Here is a 15,263-nt window from a genome sequence, read left to right as displayed (position 1 = left end):
CTGGAAATTGTCCCCTTTTATTAAGCATCTGTTGGGTTGTTTGCTTCTGATAACTTGTTGCAGTTAAACTCTTTTTTCTAGAGGCTCCTTTAGCTGTTTAAAACTTTCATTTAAAGGCTCACTGCTGCTTTTCAGCTGTGAGAAACATTTCTGCAGTTTGTTCTAAGTAGTGGGGATATTTGTAGCATCTCCATATTCAGGCTTGTATTTGGGCCTAGTGTTAGTGGAGGCTGTGTGTTTGAGCACATATTCAGGGACATCTTGGTTTAGCCAAAGCAATCAGGCATTTCAGTGAGAGATAATTGTTTGAGGTCATTGGCTGACTGAGGTCACCTGGACTACAGCTTAGACTAAGCACCTCATTGGTTCTTTTGAGATTTCTTTCTTAAAAGCTGTCTCAGGTTTCAACTTTCTGTTACCTAAGAAGTTCAGTTGTGAGTGTTCTGCCATTTCACACTGAGCTAATCGAAGGAAGGACACTGAGGAAACTCGGAGCTATAGTATATAACATTAAGTATCCTGTTTTTTGTTGATTTTGTTCTTTATTTCTTTGTTATTTATAGCACTTTGTGTACTGTGTATTTTTCTAGCTAGTTTCACTGTGTGTGAGGTATTAACTGGAAATTGTCCACTTTTATTAAGAATCTGTTGGGTTGTTTGTTTCTGATAACTTGTTGCAGTTAAACTCTTTTTTCTAGAGGCTCCTTTAGCTGTTTAAAACTTTCATTTAAAGGCTCACTGCTGCTTTTCAGCTGTGAGAAACATTTCTGAAGTTTGTTTCCCACAGTCCCTCCCTGTTGGTATAGTGTTTTTATAGTTGGTGGCTTTGCAGTTGCCCGCCCCTAGTGTAAATTTGATCTGGGACCCTCATCCCAGTCTAGTGTCATTACCTCATTCTACCCAGTACAGGGAGAACATTTGAGAAGGACAATCAGCTTAGTTTCTGCTACTCCTTTCTCTCTTTCCACTAAAAAAAAAAAAAAACTTTTTCTAAGCTTGTTTCCTGCCTTTCCTGTGGCTAGTCTAGCCTGGATATAAATTTGCTGTGTCCAGGACTATTTGTAGGCTTCTAGGGCCCAAGCCTTTCTGTGTTGGAGGGAAGCCTTCTAGCTTAATTTTGTTTCTTAGAACTAGCCAGTTTTCTGTTTCAGCACTTGTTCAGAGCTTATTGTAAGCACTAAATAAGCTATAAATTACTACAGCACTCAACTTTCCTCACTGTCTAGAGGAAAACAGTTTCTAGTACTTAACAAATAAGCACCTACCCAGGCATGTCTAAGGGTCAGCCTTCGGTGTTTTCTCCTGTCTACCTGATGAATCTGGGCATCTTGGGGCAATGCAGTAATTGCCTCATGTACACAGACAACCCTCTCCTCCTACCACCCAACACTACAACCTGTGAGAGATGCACTTATATAGCCAAACTGGAAGCAAAGCTCTCTTCACCCAAGACTGGACTAGACAGTCAAGAGGAGAAGGTAAACACTTGCACCACACCACACTCAGCACATAGTCCCTCAAAACCTACACCACCAAAACACACACATAGAAACACAAAACACACACCTACATTCACGGAGGCTCTCAGTAAAAACCTGCCCAAGCAACAGAGACCTCCAAAGCAGAAACACAAGCAACCTCCACCCCCCAACACAACCCAAATGGCACATAGCCCACAAACTCAGTGTGCCACTCAACCACAGCCCATAAGGCATAACAACGTACCCAACACTCTAGTCATAGGTGACTCTATAGTCAGTCACACTGATGTTCCACTCACCAGGCTAAACAAGGAGAAAGTTACAGTCAGCTGCCTGTCGGGTGCCAGGATCCGCCACATAATGCATGCACTCAGGTCACTCCACAACAAGTACAAATATGACTCTGTCATTGTCCATGTTGGTGTGAATGACCTGAGACGTACCTCCTTGGACTACATGAAAAGGGACATGGAGGAGCTGTCCGATCTTGTAGCCCAGGCAGGTATGACCCTAGCCCTGGGTAGCATCCTGCCATCACCCAGAATGATACCACAGTACAAGGACAAAATGATTGACTTCAACAATTGGCTAAGCTTCTGGTGTCATTCTACGGGGATTCAGTATCTGTCTGCCTGGTATGACATGATCGAAAGCCACGATGCTTTGCCAGAGATGGCCTGCACCTGTCGCCCCTGGGATTCTGAATACTGGCTAAGGCTCTAGACACCCCTATAGTGCCTTTTTAGGCAAGGTTCAAATGACAAATTCACCACCCTAACAGGTACAGGAAAGAAGAATCTGAGGGTATTGCTACTCAATGCTAGAAGTCTAAACCTCAAAATGCACTCTCTCGAGGCACTCCTTAAAATGGAGAACATTGACATCTGTGCAGTGACAGAGACCTGGTTCAAGGCTCCAGAGAGTACCCCTGCATTACCAGGCTATAATTCATACCACACCTTTCAGCCACCTAACCTGGACCAAAACTCTAAAGGCGGAGGCGTGTCCATATTCATTAAGGATATCTACACCTCCAGGCTAGTTGCTCAGCATAATGCATCCGAGATTATTCAAGTGCAACTAACTCTGGGCAAGACCGCAATCCAAATTGTAGCTTGCTACAGATCCCCCACCATGCCCCAGGATTCCCACTCCTCATTTCTTAATACACTGGAAAATATTAGGGTACAACCTAATGCCCTAATAATGGGCGATTTCAACTACCCTACCATTAACTGGGAAAACTACTCATGTACCAACACTTGTGCTCACCGTTTTCTGGAATTCATAAATTCCAATGCCATGGATCAACTTATCCACACCCCCACCAGGGGTAGCAATATCCTAGATCTGGTTATTACCAACATGAGCAACCGGTGCTCCACACCAGAGGTCAATTCCTCGTTGGTCAGATCCGACCATAAGCTAATCACCATAGACATCCACATCCCTCCCCCACCCCCCATTAGGGAAACCACAGTAAAAAATTTCTCCAAAGCCAACTTCACGCTTCTTAAGATAGAAATGGCAAACTTCACGACACCCATGCTGACGGACAATAGAGATATGACTGCTGAATCCTACACAAATGCACTTTATAAGCACTTACATGAGTGCATGGATCATGCAATCCCTAACAGAACCAAGATGCTATCCTCCAAAAAAGGAAGCCAATCTGGTGGTCCCCTGCCATAAACAAACTCTGCAACAGAAGAAATAAACTGTTGCAAAAAAGAGTAAAATCACATGATTGGAGAAACTCCCTGGTCAGCTTCAGTAAGAAGCTGAGATCCCTCATAAAATCCTCCAAAGCTAGTTATGAAAACAAAATCACCACTGACTCTAAAGACAACCACAAAGCATTCTATAGCTATGTCAAGAATCTCAATGGCAACACTCAAATCTGCTCTGAGTTACAGCACAATGGCACTAAATATACAGAATGAACGGATATTGCCAACATCCTGGCAAATAGGTTCAGTGCTAACTTTAGCCATCTGTCATCCACTAAAGGGCCCATCTCTATACCAGAAGAATGCAAAGTTCCTGTAATCACAGCTGCACAGGTAAAAGACACACTATCCAAAGCCAAGAACACAGCATCCATGGGACCTGATGACATCCCAGGCTGTGTTCTACATGAACTACAGAATGAACTGGCACCCCACCTAAGTACCATGTTCAATCATAGCCTCACCTCAGGGTATGTGCCCACTGAATGGTGCACAGTGACAGTTATCCCACTCCACAAAGGGGGAGCCACCACAGACCCCAGAAAGTACTGCCCCATTAGCCTAATGAGCCTGGTCTGCAAGGCTATGGAGCGTATCATCATGGAACTTATAAACAATGACATTGGTAATCTTCAAACTCAGGACCCCACCCAGTTCAGGTTTGTAAAAGACAGATCATGTCTCCTAAACCTGATAGACTTCTTTGAAGCAGTCACCAAAGCCATAGATGAGGGTAAGGTGGTTCACACAGCCTATCTAGATCTTGCCAAGGCATTTGGCACCATCCCCCACTCTGGAATTATAGATAAACTCACTAAACTAGGTATAAATCCCTATGTCACAAGATGGGTTGCCAACTGGCTCACTGACAGAACCCACACTGTGAAAGTAGCAGACTCCAAATCCAGTTTCAGACTAGTGACAAGTGGATTACCACAGGGTTCAGTCCTGGGTCCTCTCCTGTTTGGTATCTACTTCTCTGAAGTACAGGCCAACACAGAAGGTCTTTGGCTAATGAAGTTCGCAGATGACTGCAAACTAGGAGCCATAAACAAAACTCCAAAAGATGTGGACATCCTACAAAAGGGTCTTGCTGAGACAGATGCCTGGTGTCAAAGCCATGGCCTCAAGCTCAATGCCAAAAAGTGCATTGTCATTCCTTTTGGTAAAAACTCACTACCCATGAACTACCACATAGGTGGTAGTCTACTTAACACTGAAAGTGTGATAAGAGACCTTGGGACACAGGTGGACAGTAGTCTCTCCTTTGATAATTACATCGCCACAGTAGTCAGGAAATCCTTCTATGTGGCACACCTCATCACAAAAGGTTTCTCATCCAGGAAAAAAGAAGTCATTGTTCCCCTCTACTCATCACTCATTAGACCCATTATAGAGTACAATGCCCCATTTGGTATGTACTTCACAAGACATCTACAACAACTGGAAAGGCCACAGAAATACCTCACAAAGAGGATTACTGGCCTCAAAGAAATGCCTTATGCAGACCGTCTCAAAAGACTGCAGCTTTACTCTGTTGCATATCACCTACTCAGAGGCAATCTATGCCTAACACACAAAGCTATGTCAAACCCAGAGCTTTTAGACATGCTCCACTTAAAGAAATCCCAGTCCCTACGAGCTACACGCTCTAGGGACCTAAACCTCGTCACCACAATAAACAGAACATGCTGGTGGGATAGATTCCTGTCACAGAGACTTCCCATACTCTGGAACAAACTACTTATCTATAGCAAACAAAGCTCCTCATTAGCACTGTTCAAGAAAAATCTTGATGATTGGATGGGAGATAGGAAATTCACCCCGGGGATCACTTCTGTGGCTTTGCTCGACAGTGGCACAGGAAAATAGTTTTTTTGGGTGGCGAAAGCCAGGGTACCTTTGGCTAGGCTTATATAGGCCCTAGAGCTAATAGCCTAGTACCTACCTATGAACCTATCTATGAACCTACAAGCAAAGATTATAGCTGCGCATATTTCATGACAATACAAGGTTAGAAAGCTTCTGCAATTTGTACAGATTTTATGCAGTGTGAAATAGAATAAATGTGTTAACCCTTTTCAAGCCTTAAATGTACTAAGCATATTACTAATACATATTTTTCTGACAGTAGGGTCACTAACTGGGAGCTACCTTTTCTCGTGCTCCTTCAAAGGTATCTGATAGTTCCTTGATCAGATCCCTTTACAATCTGGTGATCGCAAGGCAAATGTTGCTGAAGAGAAAACTCACATCCCACATCTATCCATTATCCTGGAATCCTTATTAGAAGGATTAATAGTGGAACTCTCGTCTGGTTAAGAATGTTGACTATACCCTTGAAGGAACTGTGTCTATGATTTGGGAGTATTGAGTCCTTGGGGGTGTCATGATTGGTTTGAATAAACTTTTGGCAGGATCTGATACAAATGGATCCAATCTATTCTCACCAGATAGCACCAGAGCCAAAGATACCAGATCTAGACTGGCAGTGTTCGGTGCCGAAGGCGGCAATCGAGTTATAGATTTGGTGGATTTTGATGTCTTTGTTTTTGGCTCTGAAGAGTCTGTCAGAGCAGGGGAAGTTCTCTTCTTTCCCTTGTCACTGCTTTCTGAGGAAATGAAAGAAGCAGGGCTTGAATGAGCAGATTTTGATTTAAGGGTCACTGATTTGTGCTGACTACCAGAAATGGCTTCTTTGAAACCAGAAGGTAGCATTCCCCTTAAAATGAGTTTATTTTTCCTTTCAACCAAAGCTCTGTGGTTGAAGGAATGACAGATGGTGCAATTTTCTTGTAGGTGAAGAGGGCCTAAACAGTAAACACACAGGGAGTGCGAGTCACTAAAGGGAATTTTATGGCCGCACTTTTTGCATTTTGTAAAGCCTGCTGGCTTATCCTCGTTCTCCACCATGAAGTCAACAAAGAGGAGATGGAAAACAAGAGAACACACACACAAACACACACACACACACACACACACACACACACACACACACACACACACACACACACACACACACACACACGCTACTAAGAAAGAACAGAGAAAGGGAAAAAAGATTTACATTTTTATAAACAGAGATGGGGAAAAAGGAGAAAACTATTAACAATAGTAGTTAAGAATACCTTTAAAGGTAAAAGGAGAGGGGAGTAACCTATAAAAAATGGTTACTAGCAGGAAAAAAGGGGGGAGAGGAAGTGAAAGTAGCCTGATAAAAAAGTGGTTACTGCAGAAAAAAGGGTTTCAGAGACAAAAGGAAGATAGAAAGGACCAAATATTAAAAACCAACAAGAAACAGGTAGATAGAGAAAAAAATATCTTACTAAAGAAACCTGACAATCCAAGAGCTAGATGATCAGACCATATCTCCGTGAAGCAGCGAACAAGATCTGCAGTGAGTAATGGGGAGAGATGCACTGTGGGTAAGGTGAGGTATCCAAGAGGTTTTTTGTTTGCCATGAGTTTAGTAACAGTTGAGTTGGATCTGATGGATCAGATCCGGACCCATATGTGAGGACAAGATGAAAAACTGACAATATTAAATCAGAAGTTTTACCCTCGGAGTATGGAGAATCAGAAATAAGTTGACAGGCCTGAGAAAGGAGAGCAAACACATACCTAGACATATGGGTCTGATAATTAATAGCCCTAAAAGCTAGGGTAGCAGAAGTGTAAACCTTCTTACCTAAGCTTTCCATAGTTCCGCTACCTTTGTCAGAAGGCAATAACTTGGGCAAAGGAAGCAAGTGAGATGGCTTATCAGAGGCTGCAGACATGAAAGAAGGGTCAGCAGCAGGACATTTATATAGGAAATAGCAATCATCAGGCACCCTATAAAACCTGTCAGGTTTCTTGGGACCAGAGGGTAGAGAATCAGGTGCATGACAGGCATTGAAAAAAGCATCCAGCAAAGCAGCCAAAACAGGAGGAATTGCTGCAGGTTTAGGAGATTCCAACTGCAGCAACTCATAATACCTTTTATGGATATCAGAGACCTGAGCACAATCCTACTTAAAAAAATCCATCATCCTAGACAGTGTGTATCCAAAGGAAATTTCCTCAAAAGAAACCCTTGGACTGATAGATTCCTCCTCCTCTGACCCATAGTCTAAAGGTGAGTGAATATGAGTAAACTAAGTCAGGGATTCATTATCCAAATCTGACTCATCCTCAGAAGAATCCTGTTCTCTAGGCCTTTTAAGGGGAGTAGAGGACCAAGGAGTACCAGGAACCGGAACCCCTTGAGGAAGCTTTAAGGATGTTAAGCAGTAAATAGCTCATGAATGAAGGCCTGCCTCTCACTTTGTTGATGCACAGGAGCAGAAGAAACATGTTTAATTTTTTGTTTCTTTTGTAATGGAACATCCCCTCAAAAAAAACTAAGAAGGCTCAGACCCAGGACAGCAGTCAATAATGGTAGTAGGGACTTCCTCCCCAAACAAAAACTGAGGAACTCCTTTAGGCCCATTAGAAAAAAATCAGCCATGGTTCCCCCCTAAACATCCAAGATGGATGCCTGCAAAGCCTCTTTGGATGTGCTGACAGCTGGACCCTCACAGGCCTCCGACATGGTCACAGCACAGAAATCTGGCATCTGGGTAAACCTCTGGGTTTGCAATGATCTCGAGAGAAACACCTGGCAGAGGCTGGACAGTGGAAGATTCCGGTTGTACCTTTTTCACATTCTTCTTCCCTAATGTTTGACCATCGGGGCAGGAGATTCCTTCCACTATATCTTTAGTGAGAAGCTTAAGATGCTGGTTCTCAAGATACAAGGAAAGGGAAGAAAGTCTCCTGTGAAGGGTTTCAGAACAAATGCCTGACAAATAGAACAAGATGTATGATTATGAGAAGCTTATCGTGGTGGTCTTTATGGGGAATTTGTCTCCCGTACTGGTATTTACTCTTCTTGGATAACATTAATCCCAAGGAGCACAATTGAAAGTAAGAAAAAACAAAATCCTCAATGGGGCACTTATCTGCAACTATAATAGAAGTCAAAAAACAGGTGTAGGTAGTCACTGGATAATGAAAATGTGTTCAACTGGCAGAAAATGGATGCAGGTAAACAGCGTGATGGTAAAAAAGATACATTAAGCTGGCAGCAAAGAATTTCTGATTATGGTAGGCCTGAATGTCACCTTTATGCACTACACTATGCAAGGAGCATTTGGGTGACATTTGGCGTACCTTTTAAATGCAACAAGTAGTCTTTGGTAGACTGGTCAGATATTTGGGCTTCCATGGCACGGAATCCCATCTGTTAAGAATACTGCAGCAGTGAATGTAAGGACATCAACTAACTTCTATCACTGAATTCAGATTGCAGATAGTTTGAAATTGTAACAGAAAACAAAAAAAATCTTGGGGTGTGTGTGTGTGTGTGTGTGTGTGTGTGTGTGTGTGTGTGTGTGTGTGTGTGTATGTGTGTGTGTGTGTGTGTGTGTGTGCGTGTGTGCGTGTGTGTGTGTGTGTTTTATTATGTGTATGGTATTAAACACTGAGCTTAGGAGTACAAAGGGAGTATGGCAGAGGTGTAGCTGGCTTTTGTAGCTCCCAGGGCTGATCTCTGTACTGGTTCCCTAGTTCCCAGAGAGGGAAAAAAAAAAAGAAAAAGTCCAGTCCTTGCACTGGTATGCTAACCAGATAGCACCCATCCTTGTTCCAACTGCAGGCCTTGCCCCCCCCCCCAACTTAACACCTGTCTTTGAAAATACATTACAAGTAATGATCTGTCAACTACCACTACAGAGCAGATATTGTGGAATTTAGTTACAAGGGCCCTGTGTTACAGCCTACATTTCAGAGCTCCACATGCTGCTGAAAGACATATAAACAGAGAAACATATGCATTTATATGCATATATAGAGAATGAGGCAGAGAGATAATATGATTGTATGCAATATTATTTGCTCATGTGAGAGTGCCTGGTTGTTGTGAACTAAGATATCTGCATTGCAGACACTGTGAAATTATAAAAAGCAATCTTAAAGCCAAAAATATGGGTTGTATTTTCACTTGTTGTTGTTGTGTCTTTCGGCTTATCCCGGTTAGGGGTCACCACAGTGGAACTCCGGTCCGCTAATGTTTGGTAGTGGATTTTTACATGCCAAGTTACCAGCCCTGATGCACAACCTTCAACGAAGGCATGCTTATTCACGCATGCCTCCACACAGAAGACACTCTAGCTGAGAATCGAATGGGTCAACGTCTTGCTGTGAGGCGACAACGGTACCGCAGCACTATGTTTCTAAAATGCAAGAAATACTAGTTTCTGCTCATTTTTCATACATACTGCCTCAGTGAAATGTACTTCGTCTGATAGGGTACAATGCCACCGCATATGAAGAATTCATACAGATTATCAAAACAGAAACGCTTTCGATGATTATTGTTTTTTTTTTCACAAACATTACCCCCACACATATTCACAGACTCTGACAAGTCAGATTCATGACTTGTAACTGTGGATTAAATGGCAACTGTAGTCAGTCACTTTAACATGCAGCCTGCTTCCCCTCAAAAGACACCCACTTGATGTATACACCTCTAAAATCTGACTAGTATGAAAATTACTGTTGGTTACATACACTGTGCCTCACAATAAACCCAATCAGCAATTTGATAAATGTTAGCATATCATCTAACCTTTGCTTTCAGACATAGCCTGTTCACCAAAAAATCACTTTCTGTGTATACATTTTAAGTGTGGCTGTGATTTCTTTCTTTCCATATATATTTTACATTTGTTGACCGGGAAGTCCAGCTGGCTGCAAAGGCTCCTTTTTTGCAGAGGCCTGGGGAAAAAAGCTCCAGTACATGCAGTACTGTTGGCTTGTGAGAATAAAAGAGTGATTGATTGTATGTGTGCTCTTACACTGATGTCATTATCAGAGAGAGGTCATGGGATCATGCACTTTATAATAAAGGTGGAAGTGAGGGTTGTTCCCTCTTCCAGTTTATGACCAAGGTATTTGACTCCATGTGTGTTTATTATTCCTCTGTAAATGCATGCTTTAACTCTGCTTTTCTTGCCCTTAAGATGTCTGCGCTAACAGATTCGCTAATAGGTTATGGGCCCAGGGGGAAGTAGGAAGCTGATGGCATAGATTATGCTTTGACAGAGAAGAAAAGAATTACAAGTTGTGGGAGACAAAGTTTTTGGGCCACCTGCGATTGCTGGGGCTGAAAGACGCCATGCTACGAGATGTGCAGCAGGATGCAGATGACGATGAGAATGAGGAGGAAGGCGATGCTGAGAAAAATAAGGGAAGCCTATGCAGAACTGATACAGTTCCTGGATGACAAAAGTTTGTCCCTCGTTATGAGAGAAGCTGCTGACGATGGTAAAAAAGTGCTTCAGATCCTGAGATGCCACTATGCTGGAAAGGGAAACCACAGGTAATTAGCCTATATTCCAAATTAACAAGAATCCAGAAAGCCGCCAGTGAAAGTGTCACAGACTATATTATTTGGGCTGAAACAGCCATTACGGTGCTTAGAAATGCTGGGGACAAGCTCAGTGATGGATTACTAATTGCAATGATTTTGAAAAGATTGCCTGAAACTTTTAAACCGTTTGCAGTATACATCACGCAAGATGATGATAAGTTGAGTTTTGATGAGTTTAAAACAAAGTTGAGAAGCTATGAACATACCAAGAAATTTAATACCAACGTAAATAATGATAATGTGATGAAAGTGAAAGGCTTTGGGGAAAGAGTAAAAATGGAGATTACATATTATAGTTATGGTCAAAAGGGGCATAAGGCACAAGAATGCTGGAGAGAATGTAAAGGGCAGAGACAGTGGTGTAGTTTGTGCAAAAACTCCAGCCACAAAGACAGTAACTGCAGATGAAAGAAGAAAGATAATGTGAAACAAGCAATTGAGATGGATAGTTATACATTTGTCTTCAAAGTGAATGAGCATCAGACCAGTGAATTAAAACAGAAAGGATTAATGGTGGACACTGGCACCACATCACAAATAATTAATGACTTTAAAAAATGTAAACACTTTGATGCGACTTTCCAATTGGAGGAGCACATTGTGGAACTGGCTGATGGGACAAGGACCAACGGTGTCACGAGGAAGAGAGGTGATGCGGACATATGGCTGCTGAACACAGAAGGATGCAAAGTGAAGGTGATGATGACTCGGGCGCTGTACATCCCGACATATCCACAAAGCATCTTTTCTGTTAAGGCAATAACGTCCAAAGGAGCCTCGATCAACTTTAAACAAGGACAGAATCAACTCATCTATAAAAACGGCACCAGGTTTGACATAATTGAGTGTGATAGACTTTATTACTTAGACACATATGATGAAGAAAATGATAGTGAGACACTTTTTGATGCATCTCAGAGCTGTCATGACATTCAAACTTGGCATAAAATCCTTGGTCACTTTTGTGTCAAAATTAAAAGGGGTGGTAAAAGGAATGAAAATTAAAGGTAAAGTTGAGAGATCTAATCTAGATTGTGAAACCTGTACGCAGGGGAAATTTGTCCAGAGCAGAAACAGAGAACCTGATGCAAGAGCAAAAACTGTGTTTGAGCTAGTCCATACTGATTTGCCTGGCCCTATTGAGCCAATAGCAAAAGATGGATTTAAGTACACTTTAGCATTTACTGACGACTACTCAGGTGTAATATTTGTTTATTTTCTGAAGGCCAAGAGTGACACAGTCAAAGCTACTGAAAAGTTCATTGCAGATTTAGCCATTTACGGGAGGGTAGAGTGCATCAGATCAGTTAATGGCACTGAGTTCATGTCAAAAGATTTTCAGTCACTACTGAGTAAAAATGCTATAAGACACGAAACGTCAGCACCTTACTCACCCCATCAAAATGGGGCAGCAGAGACAAACGGGAGAACACTGTTTCAAATGGCAAGGTGTATGTTGATAGAGAGTGACCTACCAAAGGAGTTGTGGACATATGCATTAATTATCGCTGCTTTTATTCACAACAGATGTTATAACAGGCGTATGGGACAGACCCAATTCTTCATGCTAACAGGAAAGAAACCCTTATCTTTCAAGGATGAGAGAGTTTGGATCAGTGTGCTATGCACACAGACAAGATAAGAGGAAGTTAAACCCAAGATGTGATAAGGGGATCTTTGTTGGATATGATAAAAACAGCCCATCATGTCTGATCTATTATCCAGACACAGGAAGGGTCCTTAAACATAGGTTAATCAAGTTCATTACTAAGAATGTAGTTGAATGCTAAATTCAGGCAGCCCCAGAAATGATGGATGAAGATTTTAGTGCCAAGAAAGAGGGTGTGCATGTTAAGCCAAAATCAAAAGCTGACAGTCAAATCATAAAAGAGATACAAGTGAATCACACTGAATCTACAATAGATGATTGAGACACGAAAATAAGACAGGAAGACAAAAGGTAGGATACACAAAGACAAGAAGAGGAAAGGCAGGATACACGTTACTCCAAAAGAGAGAGAAAACCACCTGCATACTTGAAGGACTATGAGTGTAAAGTTGAAAATGACGATTATGTGACAGTTAATGTTGACTATTGGCTAGCATGCAACACACAACAGAGCTTTAAAGAGGCCATGATTTCGCATAGCTCGGAAAAGTGGATCAAAGCTATGAAGGAGGAACTTGAGTCTTTAAAGGCAAACAGCAAGTTCACACTCACAACACTACCAAAAGGTAAAATGCAGTGGGGGGTAGGTGGGATTTCACTGTAAAAGACAATGCAAATAATACTGAGACTTACAAAGCCAGATTTGTGGCTAAAGGCTACAGTCAAGTTGCTGGTATAGACTATGATTAAATTTTTGCACCAACTGCAAGCATGATATCTGTACGAAGTCTAATGCAGATGGCAGTGCAGTATGACTTAGAGTTGCACCAGATGGATGTGCAAACAGCCTATTTACATGTTCCTATTGATTGTGAGGTGTACATAGAGCAACCTGAAGGCTTTGAAGAGAAATCAAATAATGATGAAAAACTGGTTTGTAAACTGAACAAGTCATTGTATGGATGAAAACAATCAGGACGTAACTGGAACAAAATGTTACATGACTATCTTTGTGAAAATGGTTTTATCCAAAACCCGGCAGACCACTGTGTACACACTAGACAGACCGGAAATGAAAAAACAATCCTAATTATATGGGTTGATGATCTCGTTATTGCAGCTAGTGACAATGAATCACTAAACAATGTAAAAGAAATGCTCAAAGCTAAATTTAAAATGAAAGATCTGGGAAATTTCTTAGGCATTGATTTTACACAGAATAATAGTGAAGTAAAGATGAACCAAAAGAGGTACATTACAAAAATTCTTGAGAGATTAGGTATGTATAATTGTAAAGTAAGAAGCACTCCTTCTGAACAAAAACCAGACTTTGAATGTGACAGTGAATCTACCGACCCAAGAGAATATCGTAAACTTGTGGGTAGTTTAATACATGTTATGACATGCACAAGACCTCATCTTAGCTGGATTGCAAGTAAACTCTCACAATATTTGTCACAGCCAAGCGAATCTCACTTGACAATAGCCAAATGTACTAAGGTACTTAAAGGGTACATTGGACAGAGAGCTGTGTTACAAGAAAAGTGAAGAGAAACTTCAGCTTGTAGCTTACAGTGATGCAGATTGGGCAACAGATCAAAATGACAGATGTAGTACAACAGGTTATTGTTTTAGTCTTAACATAGATGGACCTATTATTTCATGGAAATCGAAGACACAACAAACTGTGGCTTTATTTATATGTGAGGCAGAGTACGTGGCATTGGCAGCAACAACACAGGAGAGTTTGTATCTTGTGCAGTTGCTGAGCAGAATGGATGGAGAGTGCAAATATGTGCCAGTGACAATATTTGAGGACAATCAAGGAGCAATCGCTTTGTCAAAGAATCCAGTAAGCCATCAGAGATGTAAACATGTTGACATTAAGTATCATTTTGTTAGAGCTGCACTTAATGATGACAAAATAAGCATTGAATATTGCCCTATCAACATATATGGTTGCAGATATCTTAATCAAACCTGCTAGAAAATTGAAAACTGAAAGGTTTATATATTACGTATTTGGGATGTGAAAAAAAAAGAGTTTTTAAAATGTGTTCTTAAAATGTATTTGTATACAGTGTAAGAGCAAGTGGGGGTGTTGTCTTGTGAGAATAAAAGAGTGATTGATTGTATATGTGCTCTTACACTGACGTCATTATTAGAGAGAGGTCATGGGCTCATGCACTTTATAATAAAGGTGGAAGTGAGGGTTGTTCCCTCTTCCGGTTTATGACCAGGCTATTTGACTCCATGTGTGTTTATTATTCCTCTGTGAATGCGTGCTTTAACTCAGCTTTTCTTGCCCTTAAGATGTCTGTGCTAACAGGTTCGCTAACAAGTACAAACAAAATCTTGTAAGTTATATAATATCAACAATGTCAGGCAGAATACAATTAAAATAAAGATAGATAAGATAGTAACTATGCTTAAAAATAATATGTCTTCTTATACTAATTCTATTCTATACAGATGTAGTTAAGTTAAATAACTATGCAGCAAGATAGATATCACAATACAGAGTACTGTGTTATTTACAAAGGGTGGAAATCAAAAGGATGATTTAATTATGAGATATAAATAAAATGAGTGGTAAAAGCGTTAAGAGGCACAGGTAGAAGGTGGGGTGGGTGAAGACAGAGTGATATTTGATAGAGTAGAGGAGAGCAGAGGTATAGTAGAAGATAAGGAAGAAAGCAGAGACCTTATACTTCTCCTGGAGACGTACAGCTACAGAACCAGGATGTGACAGGTGTTTTCTCAGTTGTGGTTTGAATGCCTACTGGTTTTCAAGAAGCATGGGAGCATGTGGAAGGGCATTCCAGAGGGTAGCTACAGAGTTTGAGTATGAGGAGGTTCCCAATGCATTTTGGGGTTTAGTGATAGAGAGGAGGATTTTGTCTTTAGAGCGAAGAGCTCTTGATGGGTGGTAGTGTTGCAGTATGCCTTTTAATGCTGGGTACTTAAGAGTATGAGATAGTAAT

Source organism: Protopterus annectens, chromosome 3.part1 (assembly GCF_019279795.1).
Source record: "Protopterus annectens isolate FY-2018-M chromosome 3.part1, PAN1.0, whole genome shotgun sequence".
Taxonomy (NCBI): Eukaryota; Metazoa; Chordata; order Ceratodontiformes; family Protopteridae; genus Protopterus; species Protopterus annectens.
Note: the sequence above shows the minus strand (reverse complement) of the source record.